The sequence below is a fragment of the Canis lupus genome, unplaced genomic scaffold (genome assembly GCF_048164855.1).
Source record: "Canis lupus baileyi unplaced genomic scaffold, mCanLup2.hap1 Scaffold_132, whole genome shotgun sequence".
Classification (NCBI taxonomy): domain Eukaryota; kingdom Metazoa; phylum Chordata; class Mammalia; order Carnivora; family Canidae; genus Canis; species Canis lupus.
Genome location: NW_027326495.1, coordinates 1 through 18,934, shown reverse-complemented (window position 1 = coordinate 18,934; position 18,934 = coordinate 1). Strand labels below are relative to the sequence as shown.

General features: G+C 76.5%; 11 non-coding genes across 11 annotated transcripts; all 11 read right to left on the bottom strand.

Moving 5' to 3' along the window:
* Positions 1-98: 98 nt before the first annotated feature.
* LOC140629763 (5S ribosomal RNA) lies at positions 99-217 on the bottom strand. Its single transcript, XR_012027575.1, has one exon. It is a non-coding gene; the product is annotated as a 5S ribosomal RNA (ribosomal RNA).
* Positions 218-1,863: 1,646 nt separating this feature from the next.
* Positions 1,864-1,982, bottom strand: LOC140629762 (5S ribosomal RNA). Its single transcript, XR_012027574.1, has one exon. It is a non-coding gene; the product is annotated as a 5S ribosomal RNA (ribosomal RNA).
* A 1,656-nt stretch (positions 1,983-3,638) lies between these two features.
* LOC140629778 (5S ribosomal RNA) lies at positions 3,639-3,757 on the bottom strand. Its single transcript, XR_012027593.1, has one exon. It is a non-coding gene; the product is annotated as a 5S ribosomal RNA (ribosomal RNA).
* A 1,646-nt stretch (positions 3,758-5,403) lies between these two features.
* LOC140629770 (5S ribosomal RNA) lies at positions 5,404-5,522 on the bottom strand. The gene has a single exon (XR_012027583.1). It is a non-coding gene; the product is annotated as a 5S ribosomal RNA (ribosomal RNA).
* A 1,625-nt stretch (positions 5,523-7,147) lies between these two features.
* On the bottom strand, positions 7,148-7,266 carry LOC140629777 (5S ribosomal RNA). Its single transcript, XR_012027592.1, has one exon. It is a non-coding gene; the product is annotated as a 5S ribosomal RNA (ribosomal RNA).
* Positions 7,267-8,930: 1,664 nt separating this feature from the next.
* Positions 8,931-9,049, bottom strand: LOC140629769 (5S ribosomal RNA). The gene has a single exon (XR_012027582.1). It is a non-coding gene; the product is annotated as a 5S ribosomal RNA (ribosomal RNA).
* Positions 9,050-10,715: 1,666 nt separating this feature from the next.
* On the bottom strand, positions 10,716-10,834 carry LOC140629773 (5S ribosomal RNA). The gene has a single exon (XR_012027587.1). It is a non-coding gene; the product is annotated as a 5S ribosomal RNA (ribosomal RNA).
* A 1,649-nt stretch (positions 10,835-12,483) lies between these two features.
* Positions 12,484-12,602, bottom strand: LOC140629776 (5S ribosomal RNA). The gene has a single exon (XR_012027590.1). It is a non-coding gene; the product is annotated as a 5S ribosomal RNA (ribosomal RNA).
* Positions 12,603-14,248: 1,646 nt separating this feature from the next.
* LOC140629772 (5S ribosomal RNA) lies at positions 14,249-14,367 on the bottom strand. Its single transcript, XR_012027586.1, has one exon. It is a non-coding gene; the product is annotated as a 5S ribosomal RNA (ribosomal RNA).
* Positions 14,368-16,020: 1,653 nt separating this feature from the next.
* Positions 16,021-16,139, bottom strand: LOC140629774 (5S ribosomal RNA). Its single transcript, XR_012027588.1, has one exon. It is a non-coding gene; the product is annotated as a 5S ribosomal RNA (ribosomal RNA).
* Positions 16,140-17,790: 1,651 nt separating this feature from the next.
* Positions 17,791-17,909, bottom strand: LOC140629761 (5S ribosomal RNA). Its single transcript, XR_012027572.1, has one exon. It is a non-coding gene; the product is annotated as a 5S ribosomal RNA (ribosomal RNA).
* Between the last annotated feature and the right edge of the window lie 1,025 nt (positions 17,910-18,934).

The following is an 18,934-nucleotide window of genomic DNA, read 5'->3' as shown; positions in this document are numbered from 1 at the left end:
GGAGGGCGCCGCCGCCGCCGCCGCCGCCGCCGCCGCCGCCGCGTTGGGCGAGGGGGGTGTTGGCGGCAAAGGGACGGACAGGAAGGCCGAAGAAAAAAAGCCTACAGCACCCGGTATTCCCAGGCGGTCTCCCATCCAAGTACTAACCAGGCCCGACCCTGCTTAGCTTCCGAGATCAGACGAGATCGGGCGCGTTCAGGGTGGTATGGCCGTAGACGTCCGCGGCTGCCGCTGGGCGCCCCAAGAGCCTGCTCTGCGCCTCTCCAGGCCAGGCGCCCGCCGCTCCTCAGCCCTCCTCCGCCCGCCCTGTGCGGCCCGCCTGAACGCCTGCCTGCCTGCCTGCATGCTCGCCTGCCGGCCCGACTGATGGACTGACCGCCTCCCGCGCCGCGCCCGGGGTGGCGGAGGGCGCCTGCCCGGGCCGGGGGGTGGGGGCCAAGACGCGTCCCGCACCCCGGAGCCGAGTCTGTCGCGGGAGCCCGGGCGCGCTCCCGTCCCCGGCCTGTCGGGCTCGTCGCCGCCGCTCGGCTCCCCGGATGGCACGCCGCCCCGCATCGGGCCGCTCGCTGGGGGCTGGGGGCTGCGGGGGGGTGGGGGGGTGTGCCGCGGGCCGGGGCCGGCGCCGGCCGGCCCCTGGCCTCTCCTGTCCTTCAGCCCGCCTGGCTCAAAGCCAAGCCGGGGCCGCCCGCGCCGCCGGACCCCATCGTCGCACAGGCAGGGACACAGACACAGGTGCCCACGACACACACACACACAGACAGACGGAAGGACACAGGCACTCGGAGCTGGGCCACACGGCCTGTGGGGGCGAGGCAGCCACCCCGCCGGAGGGGCGCAGGCCCTGGAGCTGCGTCAGGAGCCCTGGCAGCCGCAGGCCCTGCAGCCACGGGGTCAGGGATGCCGTTCCGCTCCCATTCCTGCCCATCAGCCGAACCGCCGCGGGGCCGTGTGCCTGCCTGCGTGCGCGGCGCCCTGGCCCAGGCGCGGAGCGAGTGTCTGTGGTGTGTCTTGCTGTGTCCCGAGCGGCTCTTTGGGCCTGGGTGCCGGCCGCCCCCGCGTCGCCGTGGTCTTGGCTGTCGCGGGGTCATGGAGCGCGGAGCCCGGCGCCAACGGGGGGCCTGAGGCCCCCGGCGGTCGGGCCATCTGGTTGGTGTCCTGGGCACGCGGAGCGTGGACCCCGGGGCTAAGGGCCGAAGGGACGGTGGTCCGCGGGGGACGGAGGGCATGTCCTTCGGAGAGAAGGTGCAGGCGGGCCCGGGCCGAAGGTGGGGGGGGTGTTGCGGGTGGCTGGGTGGCTTGGTCGCTGGGGGCGGTGCCAGGGAATTGCTAGGGGCTGGGGGCGGGCCTGGGGGCGGGCCTGGGGGCGGGGCCTGGGGCGGGGCGAGGAGGGCCCGCAGGCAGGCCCGGCCCCGGCCCCCGGCCCCCAACCACCCCCCCCCTCGGCCCCACGGAGGGCCTCGCAGGCCTGCGAGGACGGGATCCAGCCCCCACCCGTCTCCCCCCAGCGACCGCACCGCCCCCCCGCGCCCCAGCCCCGAGGTTCCGGCTGTCGCCCCGTCCCCTCCCTGGGCCGCTTCGGGCCCCCTCGGCCCCCTCGGCCCCCTGGGACGCGCGGCCGGCTAGGATGCGGGTGGGCGTCGTTGAAGGGCTGGGAGGAAGAGGAGGTGTGTGGTGTATGTAGTGGCGTCCTGCCCGTGCAGCGGGCGCCCTCGGTGCCCCGCGGCGCCCTGCGGTGGTCCCGGCGGGGCGGGGGCCATGGCAGGGGTGGTCCGGAGGGCGCCGCCGCCGCCGCCGCCGCCGCCGCCGCGTTGGGCGAGGGGGGTGTTGGCGGCAAAGGGACGGACAGGAAGGCCGAAGAAAAAAAGCCTACAGCACCCGGTATTCCCAGGCGGTCTCCCATCCAAGTACTAACCAGGCCCGACCCTGCTTAGCTTCCGAGATCAGACGAGATCGGGCGCGTTCAGGGTGGTATGGCCGTAGACGTCCGCGGCTGCCGCTGGGCGCCCCAAGAGCCTGCTCTGCGCCTCTCCAGGCCAGGCGCCCGCCGCTCCTCAGCCCTCCTCCGCCCGCCCTGTGCGGCCCGCCTGAACGCCTGCCTGCCTGCCTGCATGCTCGCCTGCACGCCTGACTGATGGACTGACCGCCTCCCGCGCCGCGCCCGGGGTGGCGGAGGGCGCCTGCCCGGGCCGGGGGGTGGGGGCCAAGACGCGTCCCGCACCCCGGAGCCGAGTCTGTCGCGGGAGCCCGGGCGCGCTCCCGTCCCCGGCCTGTCGGGCTCGTCGCCGCCGCTCGGCTCCCCGGATGGCACGCCGCCCCGCATCGGGCCGCTCGCTGGGGGCTGGGGGCTGCGGGGGGGTGGGGGGGTGTGCCGCGGGCCGGGGCCGGCGCCGGCCGGCCCCTGGCCTCTCCTGTCCTTCAGCCCGCCTGGCTCAAAGCCAAGCCGGGGCCGCCCGCGCCGCCGGACCCCATCGTCGCACAGGCAGGGACACAGACACAGGTGCCCACGACACACACACACACAGACAGACGGAAGGACACAGGCACTCGGAGCTGGGCCACACGGCCTGTGGGGGCGAGGCAGCCACCCCGCCGGAGGGGCGCAGGCCCTGGAGCTGCGTCAGGAGCCCTGGCAGCCGCAGGCCCTGCAGCCACGGGGTCAGGGATGCCGTTCCGCTCCCATTCCTGCCCATCAGCCGAACCGCCGCGGGGCCGTGTGCCTGCGTGCGTGCGCGGCGCCCTGGCCCAGGCGCGGAGCGAGTGTCTGTGGTGTGTCTTGCTGTGTCCCGAGCGGCTCTTTGGGCCTGGGTGCCGGCCGCCCCCGCGTCGCCGTGGTCTTGGCTGTCGCGGGGTCACGGAGCGCGGAGCCCGGCGCCAACGGGGGGCCTGAGGCCCCCGGCGGTCGGGCCATCTGGTTGGTGTCCTGGGCACGCGGAGCGTGGACCCCGGGGCTGAGGGCCGAAGGGACGGTGGTCCGCGGGGGACGGAGGGCATGTCCTTCGGAGAGAAGGTGCAGGCGGGCCCGGGCCGAAGGTGGGGGGGGTGTTGCGGGTGGCTGGGTGGCTTGGTCGCTGGGGGCGGTGCCAGGGAATTGCTAGGGGCTGGGGGCGGGCCTGGGGGCGGGCCTGGGGGCGGGGCCTGGGGGCGGGGCGAGGAGGGCCCGCAGGCAGGGCAGGCCCGGCCCCCGGCCCCCCGCCCCCAACCACCCCCCCCTCGGCCCCACGGAGGGCCTCGCAGGCCTGCGAGGACGGGATCCAGCCCCCACCCGTCTCCCCCCAGCGACCGCACCGCCCCCCCGCGCCCCAGCCCCGAGGTTCCGGCTGTCGCCCCGTCCCCTCCCTGGGCCGCTTCGGGCCCCCTCGGCCCCCTCGGCCCCCTGGGACGCGCGGCCGGCTAGGATGCGGGTGGGCGTCGTTGAAGGGCTGGGAGGAAGAGGAGGTGTGTGGGTGTATGTAGTGGCGTCCTGCCCGTGCAGCGGGCGCCCTCGGTGCCCCGCGGCGCCCTGCGGTGGTCCCGGCGGGGCGGGGGCCATGGCAGGGGTGGTCCGGAGGGCGCCGCCGCCGCCGCCGCCGCCGCCGCCGCCGCGTTGGGCGAGGGGGGTGTTGGCGGCAAAGGGACGGACAGGAAGGCCGAAGAAAAAAAGCCTACAGCACCCGGTATTCCCAGGCGGTCTCCCATCCAAGTACTAACCAGGCCCGACCCTGCTTAGCTTCCGAGATCAGACGAGATCGGGCGCGTTCAGGGTGGTATGGCCGTAGACGTCCGCGGCTGCCGCTGGGCGCCCCAAGAGCCTGCTCTGCGCCTCTCCAGGCCAGGCGCCCGCCGCTCCTCAGCCCTCCTCCGCCCGCCCTGTGCGGCCCGCCTGAACGCCTGCCTGCCTGCCTGCATGCTCGCCTGCACGCCCGACTGATGGACTGACCGCCTCCCGCGCCGCGCCCGGGGTGGCGGAGGGCGCCTGCCCGGGCCGGGGGGTGGGGGCCAAGACGCGTCCCGCACCCCGGAGCCGAGTCTGTCGCGGGAGCCCGGGCGCGCTCCCGTCCCCGGCCTGTCGGGCTCGTCGCCGCCGCTCGGCTCCCCGGATGGCACGCCGCCCCGCATCGGGCCGCTCGCTGGGGGCTGGGGGCTGCGGGGGGGTGGGGGGGTGTGCCGCGGGCCGGGGCCGGCGCCGGCCGGCCCCTGGCCTCTCCTGTCCTTCAGCCCGCCTGGCTCAAAGCCAAGCCGGGGCCGCCCGCGCCGCCGGACCCCATCGTCGCACAGGCAGGGACACAGACACGGGTGCCCACGACACACACACACACAGACAGACGGAAGGACACAGGCACTCGGAGCTGGGCCACACGGCCTGTGGGGGCGAGGCAGCCACCCCGCCGGAGGGGCGCAGGCCCTGGAGCTGCGTCAGGAGCCCTGGCAGCCGCAGGCCCTGCAGCCACGGGGTCAAGGATGCCGTTCCGCTCCCATTCCTGCCCATCAGCCGAACCGCCGCGGGGCCGTGTGCCTGCCTGCGTGCGCGGCGCCCTGGCCCAGGCGCGGAGCGAGTGTCTGTGGTGTGTCTTGCTGTGTCCCGAGCGGCTCTTTGGGCCTGGGTGCCGGCCGCCCCCGCGTCGCCGTGGTCTTGGCTGTCGCGGGGTCATGGAGCGCGGAGCCCGGCGCCAACGGGGGGCCTGAGGCCCCCGGCGGTCGGGCCATCTGGTTGGTGTCCTGGGCACGCGGAGCGTGGACCCCGGGGCTGAGGGCCGAAGGGACGGTGGTCCGCGGGGGACGGAGGGCATGTCCTTCGGAGAGAAGGTGCAGGCGGGCCCGGGCCGAAGGTGGGGGGGGTGTTGCGGGTGGCTGGGTGGCTTGGTCGCTGGGGGCGGTGCCAGGGAATTGCTAGGGGCTGGGGGCGGGCCTGGGGGCGGGCCTGGGGGCGGGGCCTGGGGCGGGGCGAGGAGGGCCCGCAGGCAGGCCCGGCCCCGGCCCCCGGCCCCCAACCACCCCCCCCCTCGGCCCCACGGAGGGCCTCGCAGGCCTGCGAGGACGGGATCCAGCCCCCACCCGTCTCCCCCCAGCGACCGCACCGCCCCCCCGCGCCCCAGCCCCGAGGTTCCGGCTGTCGCCCCGTCCCCTCCCTGGGCCGCTTCGGGCCCCCTCGGCCCCCTCGGCCCCCTGGGACGCGCGGCCGGCTAGGATGCGGGTGGGCGTCGTTGAAGGGCTGGGAGGAAGAGGAGGTGTGTGGTGTATGTAGTGGCGTCCTGCCCGTGCAGCGGGCGCCCTCGGTGCCCCGCGGCGCCCTGCGGTGGTCCCGGCGGGGCGGGGGCCATGGCAGGGGTGGTCCGGAGGGCACCGCCGCCGCCGCCGCCGCCGCCGCCGCGTTGGGCGAGGGGGGTGTTGGCGGCAAAGGGACGGACAGGAAGGCCGAAGAAAAAAAGCCTACAGCACCCGGTATTCCCAGGCTGTCTCCCATCCAAGTACTAACCAGGCCCGACCCTGCTTAGCTTCCGAGATCAGACGAGATCGGGCGCGTTCAGGGTGGTATGGCCGTAGACGTCCGCGGCTGCCGCTGGGCGCCCCAAGAGCCTGCTCTGCGCCTCTCCAGGCCAGGCGCCCGCCGCTCCTCAGCCCTCCTCCGCCCGCCCTGTGCGGCCCGCCTGAACGCCTGCCTGCCTGCCTGCATGCTCGCCTGCCGGCCCGACTGATGGACTGACCGCCTCCCGCGCCGCGCCCGGGGTGGCGGAGGGCGCCTGCCCGGGCCGGGGGGTGGGGGCCAAGACGCGTCCCGCACCCCGGAGCCGAGTCTGTCGCGGGAGCCCGGGCGCGCTCCCGTCCCCGGCCTGTCGGGCTCGTCGCCGCCGCTCGGCTCCCCGGATGGCACGCCGCCCCGCATCGGGCCGCTCGCTGGGGGCTGGGGGCTGCGGGGGGGTGGGGGGGTGTGCCGCGGGCCGGGGCCGGCGCCGGCCGGCCCCTGGCCTCTCCTGTCCTTCAGCCCGCCTGGCTCAAAGCCAAGCCGGGGCCGCCCGCGCCGCCGGACCCCATCGTCGCACAGGCAGGGACACAGACACAGGTGCCCACGACACACACACACACAGACAGACGGAAGGACACAGGCACTCGGAGCTGGGCCACACGGCCTGTGGGGGCGAGGCAGCCACCCCGCCAGAGGGGCGCAGGCCCTGGAGCTGCGTCAGGAGCCCTGGCAGCCGCAGGCCCTGCAGCCACGGGGTCAGGGATGCCGTTCCGCTCCCATTCCTGCCCATCAGCCGAACCGCCGCGGGGCCGTGTGCCTGCGTGCGTGCGCGGCGCCCTGGCCCAGGCGCGGAGCGAGTGTCTGTGGTGTGTCTTGCTGTGTCCCGAGCGGCTCTTTGGGCCTGGGTGCCGGCCGCCCCCGCGTCGCCGTGGTCTTGGCTGTCGCGGGGTCACGGAGCGCGGAGCCCGGCGCCAACGGGGGGCCTGAGGCCCCCGGCGGTCGGGCCATCTGGTTGGTGTCCTGGGCACGCGGAGCGTGGACCCCGGGGCTGAGGGCCGAAGGGACGGTGGTCCGCGGGGGACGGAGGGCATGTCCTTCGGAGAGAAGGTGCAGGCGGGCCCGGGCCGAAGGTGGGGGGGATGTTGAGGGTGGCTGGGTGGCTTGGTCGCTGGGGGCGGTGCCAGGGAATTGCTAGGGGCTGGGGGCGGGCCTGGGGGCGGGGCCTGGGGCGGGACGAGGAGGGCCCGCAGGCAGGCCCGGCCCCCGGCCCCCGGCCCCCAACCACCCCCCCCTCGGCCCCACGGAGGGCCTCGCAGGCCTGCGAGGACGGGATCCAGCCCCCACCCGTCTCCCCCCAGCGACCGCACCGCCCCCCCGCGCCCCAGCCCCGAGGTTCCGGCTGTCGCCCGGTCTCCTCCCTGGGCCGCTTCGGGCCCCCTCGGCCCCCTCGGCCCCCTGGGACGCGCGGCCGGCTAGGATGCGGGTGGGCGTCGTTGAAGGGCTGGGAGGAAGAGGAGGTGTGTGGTGTATGTAGTGGCGTCCTGCCCGTGCAGCGGGCGCCCTCGGTGCCCCGCGGCGCCCTGCGGTGGTCCCGGCGGGGCGGGGGCCATGGCAGGGGTGGTCCGGAGGGCGCCGCCGCCGCCGCCGCCGCGTTGGGCGAGGGGGGTGTTGGCGGCAAAGGGACGGACAGGAAGGCCGAAGAAAAAAAGCCTACAGCACCCGGTATTCCCAGGCGGTCTCCCATCCAAGTACTAACCAGGCCCGACCCTGCTTAGCTTCCGAGATCAGACGAGATCGGGCGCGTTCAGGGTGGTATGGCCGTAGACGTCCGCGGCTGCCGCTGGGCGCCCCAAGAGCCTGCTCTGCGCCTCTCCAGGCCAGGCGCCCGCCGCTCCTCAGCCCTCCTCCGCCCGCCCTGTGCGGCCCGCCTGAACTCCTGCCTGCCTGCCTGCATGCTCGCCTGCCGGCCCGACTGATGGACTGACCGCCTCCCGCGCCGCGCCCGGGGTGGCGGAGGGCGCCTGCCCGGGCCGGGGGGTGGGGGCCAAGACGCGTCCCGCACCCCGGAGCCGAGTCTGTCGCGGGAGCCCGGGCGCGCTCCCGTCCCCGGCCTGTCGGGCTCGTCGCCGCCGCTCGGCTCCCCGGATGGCACGCCGCCCCGCATCGGGCCGCTCGCTGGGGGCTGGGGGCTGCGGGGGGGTGGGGGGGTGTGCCGCGGGCCGGGGCCGGCGCCGGCCGGCCCCTGGCCTCTCCTGTCCTTCAGCCCGCCTGGCTCAAAGCCAAGCCGGGGCCGCCCGCGCCGCCGGACCCCATCGTCGCACAGGCAGGGACACAGACACAGGTGCCCACGACACACACACACACAGACAGACGGAAGGACACAGGCACTCGGAGCTGGGCCACACGGCCTGTGGGGGCGAGGCAGCCACCCCGCCGGAGGGGCGCAGGCCCTGGAGCTGCGTCAGGAGCCCTGGCAGCCGCAGGCCCTGCAGCCACGGGGTCAAGGATGCCGTTCCGCTCCCATTCCTGCCCATCAGCCGAACCGCCGCGGGGCCGTGTGCCTGCGTGCGTGCGCGGCGCCCTGGCCCAGGCGCGGAGCGAGTGTCTGTGGTGTGTCTTGCTGTGTCCCGAGCGGCTCTTTGGGCCTGGGTGCCGGCCGCCCCCGCGTCGCCGTGGTCTTGGCTGTCGCGGGGTCACGGAGCGCGGAGCCCGGCGCCAACGGGGGGCCTGAGGCCCCCGGCGGTCGGGCCATCTGGTTGGTGTCCTGGGCAGGCGGAGCGTGGACCCCGGGGCTGAGGGCCGAAGGGACGGTGGTCCGCGGGGGACGGAGGGCATGTCCTTCGGAGAGAAGGTGCAGGCGGGCCCGGGCCGAAGGTGGGGGGGGTGTTGCGGGTGGCTGGGTGGCTTGGTCGCTGGGGGCGGTGCCAGGGAATTGCTAGGGGCTGGGGGCGGGCCTGGGGGCGGGCCTGGGGGCGGGGCCTGGGGGCGGGGCCTGGGGCGGGGCGAGGAGGGCCCGCAGGCAGGGCAGGCCCCGCCCCCGGCCCCCGGCCCCCAACCACCCCCCCCTCGGCCCCACGGAGGGCCTCGCAGGCCTGCGAGGACGGGATCCAGCCCCCACCCGTCTCCCCCCAGCGACCGCACCGCCCCCCCGCGCCCCAGCCCCGAGGTTCCGGCTGTCGCCCCGTCCCCTCCCTGGGCCGCTTCGGGCCCCCTCGGCCCCCTCGGCCCCCTGGGACGCGCGGCCGGCTAGGATGCGGGTGGGCGTCGTTGAAGGGCTGGGAGGAAGAGGAGGTGTGTGGTGTATGTAGTGGCGTCCTGCCCGTGCAGCGGGCGCCCTCGGTGCCCCGCGGCGCCCTGCGGTGGTCCCGGCGGGGCGGGGGCCATGGCAGGGGTGGTCCGGAGGGCGCCGCCGCCGCCGCCGCCGCCGCCGCCGCGTTGGGCGAGGGGGGTGTTGGCGGCAAAGGGACGGACAGGAAGGCCGAAGAAAAAAAGCCTACAGCACCCGGTATTCCCAGGCTGTCTCCCATCCAAGTACTAACCAGGCCCGACCCTGCTTAGCTTCCGAGATCAGACGAGATCGGGCGCGTTCAGGGTGGTATGGCCGTAGACGTCCGCGGCTGCCGCTGGGCGCCCCAAGAGCCTGCTCTGCGCCTCTCCAGGCCAGGCGCCCGCCGCTCCTCAGCCCTCCTCCGCCCGCCCTGTGCGGCCCGCCTGAACGCCTGCCTGCCTGCCTGCATGCTCGCCTGCCGGCCCGACTGATGGACTGACCGCCTCCCGCGCCGCGCCCGGGGTGGCGGAGGGCGCCTGCCCGGGCCGGGGGGTGGGGGCCAAGACGCGTCCCGCACCCCGGAGCCGAGTCTGTCGCGGGAGCCCGGGCGCGCTCCCGTCCCCGGCCTGTCGGGCTCGTCGCCGCCGCTCGGCTCCCCGGATGGCACGCCGCCCCGCATCGGGCCGCTCGCTGGGGGCTGGGGGCTGCGGGGGGGTGGGGGGGTGTGCCGCGGGCCGGGGCCGGCGCCGGCCGGCCCCTGGCCTCTCCTGTCCTTCAGCCCGCCTGGCTCAAAGCCAAGCCGGGGCCGCCCGCGCCGCCGGACCCCATCGTCGCACAGGCAGGGACACAGACACAGGTGCCCACGACACACACACACACAGACAGACGGAAGGACACAGGCACTCGGAGCTGGGCCACACGGCCTGTGGGGGCGAGGCAGCCACCCCGCCGGAGGGGCGCAGGCCCTGGAGCTGCGTCAGGAGCCCTGGCAGCCGCAGGCCCCGCAGCCACGGGGTCAGGGATGCCGTTCCGCTCCGATTCCTGCCCATCAGCCGAACCGCCGCGGGGCCGTGTGCCTGCGTGCGTGCGCGGCGCCCTGGCCCAGGCGCGGAGCGAGTGTCTGTGGTGTGTCTTGCTGTGTCCCGAGCGGCTCTTTGGGCCTGGGTGCCGGCCGCCCCCGCGTCGCCGTGGTCTTGGCTGTCGCGGGGTCACGGAGCGCGGAGCCCGGCGCCAACGGGGGGCCTGAGGCCCCCGGCGGTCGGGCCATCTGGTTGGTGTCCTGGGCACGCGGAGCGTGGACCCCGGGGCTGAGGGCCGAAGGGACGGTGGTCCGCGGGGGACGGAGGGCATGTCCTTCGGAGAGAAGGTGCAGGCGGGCCCGGGCCGAAGGTGGGGGGGGTGTTGCGGGTGGCTGGGTGGCTTGGTCGCTGGGGGCGGTGCCAGGGAATTGCTAGGGGCTGGGGGCGGGCCTGGGGGCGGGCCTGGGGGCGGGCCTGGGGGCGGGGCCTGGGGCGGGGCGAGGAGGGCCCGCAGGCAGGGCAGGCCCGGCCCCCGGCCCCCGGCCCCCAACCACCCCCCCCTCGGCCCCACGGAGGGCCTCGCAGGCCTGCGAGGACGGGATCCAGCCCCCACCCGTCTCCCCCCAGCGACCGCACCGCCCCCCCGCGCCCTAGCCCCGAGGTTCCGGCTGTCGCCCCGTCCCCTCCCTGGGCCGCTTCGGGCCCCCTCGGCCCCCTCGGCCCCCTGGGACGCGCGGCCGGCTAGGATGCGGGTGGGCGTCGTTGAAGGGCTGGGAGGAAGAGGAGGTGTGTGGTGTATGTAGTGGCGTCCTGCCCGTGCAGCGGGCGCCCTCGGTGCCCCGCGGCGCCCTGCGGTGGTCCCGGCGGGGCGGGGGCCATGGCAGGGGTGGTCCGGAGGGCGCCGCCGCCGCCGCCGCCGCCGCCGCCGCCGCGTTGGGCGAGGGGGGTGTTGGCGGCAAAGGGACGGACAGGAAGGCCGAAGAAAAAAAGCCTACAGCACCCGGGATTCCCAGGCTGTCTCCCATCCAAGTACTAACCAGGCCCGACCCTGCTTAGCTTCCGAGATCAGACGAGATCGGGCGCGTTCAGGGTGGTATGGCCGTAGACGTCCGCGGCTGCCGCTGGGCGCCCCAAGAGCCTGCTCTGCGCCTCTCCAGGCCAGGCGCCCGCCGCTCCTCAGCCCTCCTCCGCCCGCCCTGTGCGGCCCGCCTGATCGCCTGCCTGCCTGCCTGCATGCTCGCCTGCCGGCCCGACTGATGGACTGACCGCCTCCCGCGCCGCGCCCGGGGTGGCGGAGGGCGCCTGCCCGGGCCGGGGGGTGGGGGCCAAGACGCGTCCCGCACCCCGGAGCCGAGTCTGTCGCGGGAGCCCGGGCGCGCTCCCGTCCCCGGCCTGTCGGGCTCGTCGCCGCCGCTCGGCTCCCCGGATGGCACGCCGCCCCGCATCGGGCCGCTCGCTGGGGGCTGGGGGCTGCGGGGGGGTGGGGGGGTGTGCCGCGGGCCGGGGCCGGCGCCGGCCGGCCCCTGGCCTCTCCTGTCCTTCAGCCCGCCTGGCTCAAAGCCAAGCCGGGGCCGCCCGCGCCGCCGGACCCCATCGTCGCACAGGCAGGGACACAGACACAGGTGCCCACGACACACACACACACAGACAGACGGAAGGACACAGGCACTCGGAGCTGGGCCACACGGCCTGTGGGGGCGAGGCAGCCACCCCGCCGGAGGGGCGCAGGCCCTGGAGCTGCGTCAGGAGCCCTGGCAGCCGCAGGCCCTGCAGCCACGGGGTCAGGGATGCCGTTCCGCTCCCATTCCTGCCCATCAGCCGAACCGCCGCGGGGCCGTGTGCCTGCGTGCGTGCGCGGCGCCCTGGCCCAGGCGCGGAGCGAGTGTCTGTGGTGTGTCTTGCTGTGTCCCGAGCGGCTCTTTGGGCCTGGGTGCCGGCCGCCCCCGCGTCGCCGTGGTCTTGGCTGTCGCGGGGTCACGGAGCGCGGAGCCCGGCGCCAACGGGGGGCCTGAGGCCCCCGGCGGTCGGGCCATCTGGTTGGTGTCCTGGGCACGCGGAGCGTGGACCCCGGGGCTGAGGGCCGAAGGGACGGTGGTCCGCGGGGGACGGAGGGCATGTCCTTCGGAGAGAAGGTGCAGGCGGGCCCGGGCCGAAGGTGGGGGGGGTGTTGCGGGTGGCTGGGTGGCTTGGTCGCTGGGGGCGGTGCCAGGGAATTGCTAGGGGCTGGGGGCGGGCCTGGGGGCGGGCCTGGGGCGGGGCCTGGGGGCGGGGCGAGGAGGGCCCGCAGGCAGGGCAGGCCCGGCCCCCGGCCCCCCGCCCCCAACCACCCCCCCCTCGGCCCCACGGAGGGCCTCGCAGGCCTGCGAGGACGGGATCCAGCCCCCACCCGTCTCCCCCCAGCGACCGCACCGCCCCCCCGCGCCCCAGCCCCGAGGTTCCGGCTGTCGCCCCGTCCCCTCCCTGGGCCGCTTCGGGCCCCCTCGGCCCCCTCGGCCCCCTGGGACGCGCGGCCGGCTAGGATGCGGGTGGGCGTCGTTGAAGGGCTGGGAGGAAGAGGAGGTGTGTGGGTGTATGTAGTGGCGTCCTGCCCGTGCAGCGGGCGCCCTCGGTGCCCCGCGGCGCCCTGCGGTGGTCCCGGCGGGGCGGGGGCCATGGCAGGGGTGGTCCGGAGGGCGCCGCCGCCGCCGCCGCCGCCGCCGCGTTGGGCGAGGGGGGTGTTGGCGGCAAAGGGACGGACAGGAAGGCCGAAGAAAAAAAGCCTACAGCACCCGGTATTCCCAGGCGGTCTCCCATCCAAGTACTAACCAGGCCCGACCCTGCTTAGCTTCCGAGATCAGACGAGATCGGGCGCGTTCAGGGTGGTATGGCCGTAGACGTCCGCGGCTGCCGCTGGGCGCCCCAAGAGCCTGCTCTGCGCCTCTCCAGGCCAGGCGCCCGCCGCTCCTCAGCCCTCCTCCGCCCGCCCTGTGCGGCCCGCCTGAACGCCTGCCTGCCTGCCTGCATGCTCGCCTGCCGGCCCGACTGATGGACTGACCGCCTCCCGCGCCGCGCCCGGGGTGGCGGAGGGCGCCTACCCGGGCCGGGGGGTGGGGGCCAAGACGCGTCCCGCACCCCGGAGCCGAGTCTGTCGCGGGAGCCCGGGCGCGCTCCCGTCCCCGGCCTGTCGGGCTCGTCGCCGCCGCTCGGCTCCCCGATGGCACGCCGCCCCGCATCGGGCCGCTCGCTGGGGGCTGGGGGCTGCGGGGGGGTGGGGGGGTGTGCCGCGGGCCGGGGCCGGCGCCGGCCGGCCCCTGGCCTCTCCTGTCCTTCAGCCCGCCTGGCTCAAAGCCAAGCCGGGGCCGCCCGCGCCGCCGGACCCCATCGTCGCACAGGCAGGGACACAGACACGGGTGCCCACGACACACACACACACAGACAGACGGAAGGACACAGGCACTCGGAGCTGGGCCACACGGCCTGTGGGGGCGAGGCAGCCACCCCGCCGGAGGGGCGCAGGCCCTGGAGCTGCGTCAGGAGCCCTGGCAGCCGCAGGCCCTGCAGCCACGGTGTCAGGGATGCCGTTCCGCTCCCATTCCTGCCCATCAGCCGAACCGCCGCGGGGCCGTATGCCTGCGTGCGTGCGCGGCGCCCTGTCCCAGGCGCGGAGCGAGTGTCTGTGGTGTGTCTTGCTGTGTCCCGAGCGGCTCTTTGGGCCTGGGTGCCGGCCGCCCCCGCGTCGCCGTGGTCTTGGCTGTCGCGGGGTCACGGAGCGCGGAGCCCGGCGCCAACGGGGGGCCTGAGGCCCCCGGCGGTCGGGCCATCTGGTTGGTGTCCTGGGCACGCGGAGCGTGGACCCCGGGGCTGAGGGCCGAAGGGACGGTGGTCCGCGGGGGACGGAGGGCATGTCCTTCGGAGAGAAGGTGCAGGCGGGCCCGGGCCGAAGGTGGGGGGGATGTTGAGGGTGGCTGGGTGGCTTGGTCGCTGGGGGCGGTGCCAGGGAATTGCTAGGGGCTGGGGGCGGGCCTGGGGGCGGGGCCTGGGGCGGGGCGAGGAGGGCCCGCAGGCAGGCCCGGCCCCCGGCCCCCGGCCCCCGGCCCCCAACCACCCCCCCCTCGGCCCCACGGAGGGCCTCGCAGGCCTGCGAGGACGGGATCCAGCCCCCACCCGTCTCCCCCCAGCGACCGCACCGCCCCCCCGCGCCCCAGCCCCGAGGTTCCGGCTGTCGCCCCGTCCCCTCCCTGGGCCGCTTCGGGCCCCCTCGGCCCCCTCGGCCCCCTGGGACGCGCGGCCGGCTAGGATGCGGGTGGGCGTCGTTGAAGGGCTGGGAGGAAGAGGAGGTGTGTGGTGTATGTAGTGGCGTCCTGCCCGTGCAGCGGGCGCCCTCGGTGCCCCGCGGCGCCCTGCGGTGGTCCCGGCGGGGCGGGGGCCATGGCAGGGGTGGTCCGGAGGGCGCCGCCGCCGCCGCCGCCGCCGCCGCCGCCGCCGCGTTGGGCGAGGGGGGTGTTGGCGGCAAAGGGACGGACAGGAAGGCCGAAGAAAAAAAGCCTACAGCACCCGGTATTCCCAGGCGGTCTCCCATCCAAGTACTAACCAGGCCCGACCCTGCTTAGCTTCCGAGATCAGACGAGATCGGGCGCGTTCAGGGTGGTATGGCCGTAGACGTCCGCGGCTGCCGCTGGGCGCCCCAAGAGCCTGCTCTGCGCCTCTCCAGGCCAGGCGCCCGCCGCTCCTCAGCCCTCCTCCGCCCGCCCTGTGCGGCCCGCCTGAACGCCTGCCTGCCTGCCTGCATGCTCGCCTGCCGGCCCGACTGATGGACTGACCGCCTCCCGCGCCGCGCCCGGGGTGGCGGAGGGCGCCTGCCCGGGCCGGGGGGTGGGGGCCAAGACGCGTCCCGCACCCCGGAGCCGAGTCTGTCGCGGGAGCCCGGGCGCGCTCCCGTCCCCGGCCTGTCGGGCTCGTCGCCGCCGCTCGGCTCCCCGGATGGCACGCCGCCCCGCATCGGGCCGCTCGCTGGGGGCTGGGGGCTGCGGGGGGGTGGGGGGGTGTGCCGCGGGCCGGGGCCGGCGCCGGCCGGCCCCTGGCCTCTCCTGTCCTTCAGCCCGCCTGGCTCAAAGCCAAGCCGGGGCCGCCCGCGCCGCCGGACCCCATCGTCGCACAGGCAGGGACACAGACACAGGTGCCCACGACACACACACACACAGACAGACGGAAGGACACAGGCACTCGGAGCTGGGCCACACGGCCTGTGGGGGCGAGGCAGCCACCCCGCCGGAGGGGCGCAGGCCCTGGAGCTGCGTCAGGAGCCCTGGCAGCCGCAGGCCCTGCAGCCACGGGGTCAGGGATGCCGTTCCGCTCCCATTCCTGCCCATCAGCCGAACCGCCGCGGGGCCGTGTGCCTGCGTGCGTGCGCGGCGCCCTGGCCCAGGCGCGGAGCGAGTGTCTGTGGTGTGTCTTGCTGTGTCCCGAGCGGCTCTTTGGGCCTGGGTGCCGGCCGCCCCCGCGTCGCCGTGGTCTTGGCTGTCGCGGGGTCACGGAGCGCGGAGCCCGGCGCCAACGGGGGGCCTGAGGCCCCCGGCGGTCGGGCCATCTGGTTGGTGTCCTGGGCACGCGGAGCGTGGACCCCGGGGCTGAGGGCCGAAGGGACGGTGGTCCGCGGGGGACGGAGGGCATGTCCTTCGGAGAGAAGGTGCAGGCGGGCCCGGGCCGAAGGTGGGGGGGGTGTTGCGGGTGGCTGGGTGGCTTGGTCGCTGGGGGCGGTGCCAGGGAATTGCTAGGGGCTGGGGGCGGGCCTGGGGGCGGGCCTGGGGCGGGGCCTGGGGGCGGGGCGAGGAGGGCCCGCAGGCAGGGCAGGCCCGGCCCCCGGCCCCCGGCCCCCAACCACCCCCCCCCCCCGGCCCCACGGAGGGCCTCGCAGGCCTGCGAGGACGGGATCCAGCCCCCACCCGTCTCCCCCCAGCGACCGCACCGCCCCCCCGCGCCCCAGCCCCGAGGTTCCGGCTGTCGCCCCGTCCCCTCCCTGGGCCGCTTCGGGCCCCCTCGGCCCCCTCGGCCCCCTGGGACGCGCGGCCGGCTAGGATGCGGGTGGGCGTCGTTGAAGGGCTGGGAGGAAGAGGAGGTGTGTGGTGTATGTAGTGGCGTCCTGCCCGTGCAGCGGGCGCCCTCGGTGCCCCGCGGCGCCCTGCGGTGGTCCCGGCGGGGCGGGGGCCATGGCAGGGGTGGTCCGGAGGGCGCCGCCGCCGCCGCCGCCGCCGCCGCCGCGTTGGGCGAGGGGGGTGTTGGCGGCAAAGGGACGGACAGGAAGGCCGAAGAAAAAAAGCCTACAGCACCCGGTATTCCCAGGCTGTCTCCCATCCAAGTACTAACCAGGCCCGACCCTGCTTAGCTTCCGAGATCAGACGAGATCGGGCGCGTTCAGGGTGGTATGGCCGTAGATGTCCGCGGCTGCCGCTGGGCGCCCCAAGAGCCTGCTCTGCGCCTCTCCAGGCCAGGCGCCCGCCGCTCCTCAGCCCTCCTCCGCCCGCCCTGTGCGGCCCGCCTGAACGCCTGCCTGCCTGCCTGCATGCTCGCCTGCCGGCCCGACTGATGGACTGACCGCCTCCCGCGCCGCGCCCGGGGTGGCGGAGGGCGCCTGCCCGGGCCGGGGGGTGGGGGCCAAGACGCGTCCCGCACCCCGGAGCCGAGTCTGTCGCGGGAGCCCGGGCGCGCTCCCGTCCCCGGCCTGTCGGGCTCGTCGCCGCCGCTCGGCTCCCCGGATGGCACGCCGCCCCGCATCGGGCCGCTCGCTGGGGGCTGGGGGCTGCGGGGGGGTGGGGGGGTGTGCCGCGGGCCGGGGCCGGCGCCGGCCGGCCCCTGGCCTCTCCTGTCCTTCAGCCCGCCTGGCTCAAAGCCAAGCCGGGGCCGCCCGCGCCGCCGGACCCCATCGTCGCACAGGCAGGGACACAGACACAGGTGCCCACGACACACACACACACAGACAGACGGAAGGACACAGGCACTCGGAGCTGGGCCACACGGCCTGTGGGGGCGAGGCAGCCACCCCGCCGGAGGGGCGCAGGCCCTGGAGCTGCGTCAGGAGCCCTGGCAGCCGCAGGCCCTGCAGCCACGGGGTCAGGGATGCCGTTCCGCTCCCATTCCTGCCCATCAGCCGAACCGCCGCGGGGCCGTGTGCCTGCGTGCGTGCGCGGCGCCCTGGCCCAGGCGCGGAGCGAGTGTCTGTGGTGTGTCTTGCTGTGTCCCGAGCGGCTCTTTGGGCCTGGGTGCCGGCCGCCCCCGCGTCGCCGTGGTCTTGGCTGTCGCGGGGTCACGGAGCGCGGAGCCCGGCGCCAACGGGGGGCCTGAGGCCCCCGGCGGTCGGGCCATCTGGTTGGTGTCCTGGGCACGCGGAGCGTGGACCCCGGGGCTGAGGGCCGAAGGGACGGTGGTCCGCGGGGGACGGAGGGCATGTCCTTCGGAGAGAAGGTGCAGGCGGGCCCGGGCCGAAGGTGGGGGGGGTGTTGCGGGTGGCTGGGTGGCTTGGTCGCTGGGGGCGGTGCCAGGGAATTGCTAGGGGCTGGGGGCGGGCCTGGGGGCGGGCCTGGGGCGGGGCCTGGGGGCGGGGCGAGGAGGGCCCGCAGGCAGGGCAGGCCCGGCCCCCGGCCCCCCGCCCCCAACCACCCCCCCCTCGGCCCCACGGAGGGCCTCGCAGGCCTGCGAGGACGGGATCCAGCCCCCACCCGTCTCCCCCCAGCGACCGCACCGCCCCCCCGCGCCCCAGCCCCGAGGTTCCGGCTGTCGCCCCGTCCCCTCCCTGGGCCGCTTCGGGCCCCCTCGGCCCCCTCGGCCCCCTGGGACGCGCGGCCGGCTAGGATGCGGGTGGGCGTCGTTGAAGGGCTGGGAGGAAGAGGAGGTGTGTGGGTGTATGTAGTGGCGTCCTGCCCGTGCAGCGGGCGCCCTCGGTGCCCCGCGGCGCCCTGCGGTGGTCCCGGCGGGGCGGGGGCCATGGCAGGGGTGGTCCGGAGGGCGCCGCCGCCGCCGCCGCCGCCGCCGCGCGTTGGGCGAGGGGGGTGTTGGCGGCAAAGGGACGGACAGGAAGGCCGAAGAAAAAAAGCCTACAGCACCCGGTATTCCCAGGCGGTCTCCCATCCAAGTACTAACCAGGCCCGACCCTGCTTAGCTTCCGAGATCAGACGAGATCGGGCGCGTTCAGGGTGGTATGGCCGTAGACGTCCGCGGCTGCCGCTGGGCGCCCCAAGAGCCTGCTCTGCGCCTCTCCAGGCCAGGCGCCCGCCGCTCCTCAGCCCTCCTCCGCCCGCCCTGTGCGGCCCGCCTGAACGCCTGCCTGCCTGCCTGCATGCTCGCCTGCCGGCCCGACTGATGGACTGACCGCCTCCCGCGCCGCGCCCGGGGTGGCGGAGGGCGCCTACCCGGGCCGGGGGGTGGGGGCCAAGACGCGTCCCGCACCCCGGAGCCGAGTCTGTCGCGGGAGCCCGGGCGCGCTCCCGTCCCCGGCCTGTCGGGCTCGTCGCCGCCGCTCGGCTCCCCGATGGCACGCCGCCCCGCATCGGGCCGCTCGCTGGGGGCTGGGGGCTGCGGGGGGGTGGGGGGGTGTGCCGCGGGCCGGGGCCGGCGCCGGCCGGCCCCTGGCCTCTCCTGTCCTTCAGCCCGCCTGGCTCAAAGCCAAGCCGGGGCCGCCCGCGCCGCCGGACCCCATCGTCGCACAGGCAGGGACACAGACACGGGTGCCCACGACACACACACACACAGACAGACGGAAGGACACAGGCACTCGGAGCTGGGCCACACGGCCTGTGGGGGCGAGGCAGCCACCCCGCCGGAGGGGCGCAGGCCCTGGAGCTGCGTCAGGAGCCCTGGCAGCCGCAGGCCCTGCAGCCACGGTGTCAGGGATGCCGTTCCGCTCCCATTCCTGCCCATCAGCCGAACCGCCGCGGGGCCGTATGCCTGCGTGCGTGCGCGGCGCCCTGTCCCAGGCGCGGAGCGAGTGTCTGTGGTGTGTCTTGCTGTGTCCCGAGCGGCTCTTTGGGCCTGGGTGCCGGCCGCCCCCGCGTCGCCGTGGTCTTGGCTGTCGCGGGGTCACGGAGCGCGGAGCCCGGCGCCAACGGGGGGCCTGAGGCCCCCGGCGGTCGGGCCATCTGGTTGGTGTCCTGGGCACGCGGAGCGTGGACCCCGGGGCTGAGGGCCGAAGGGACGGTGGTCCGCGGGGGACGGAGGGCATGTCCTTCGGAGAGAAGG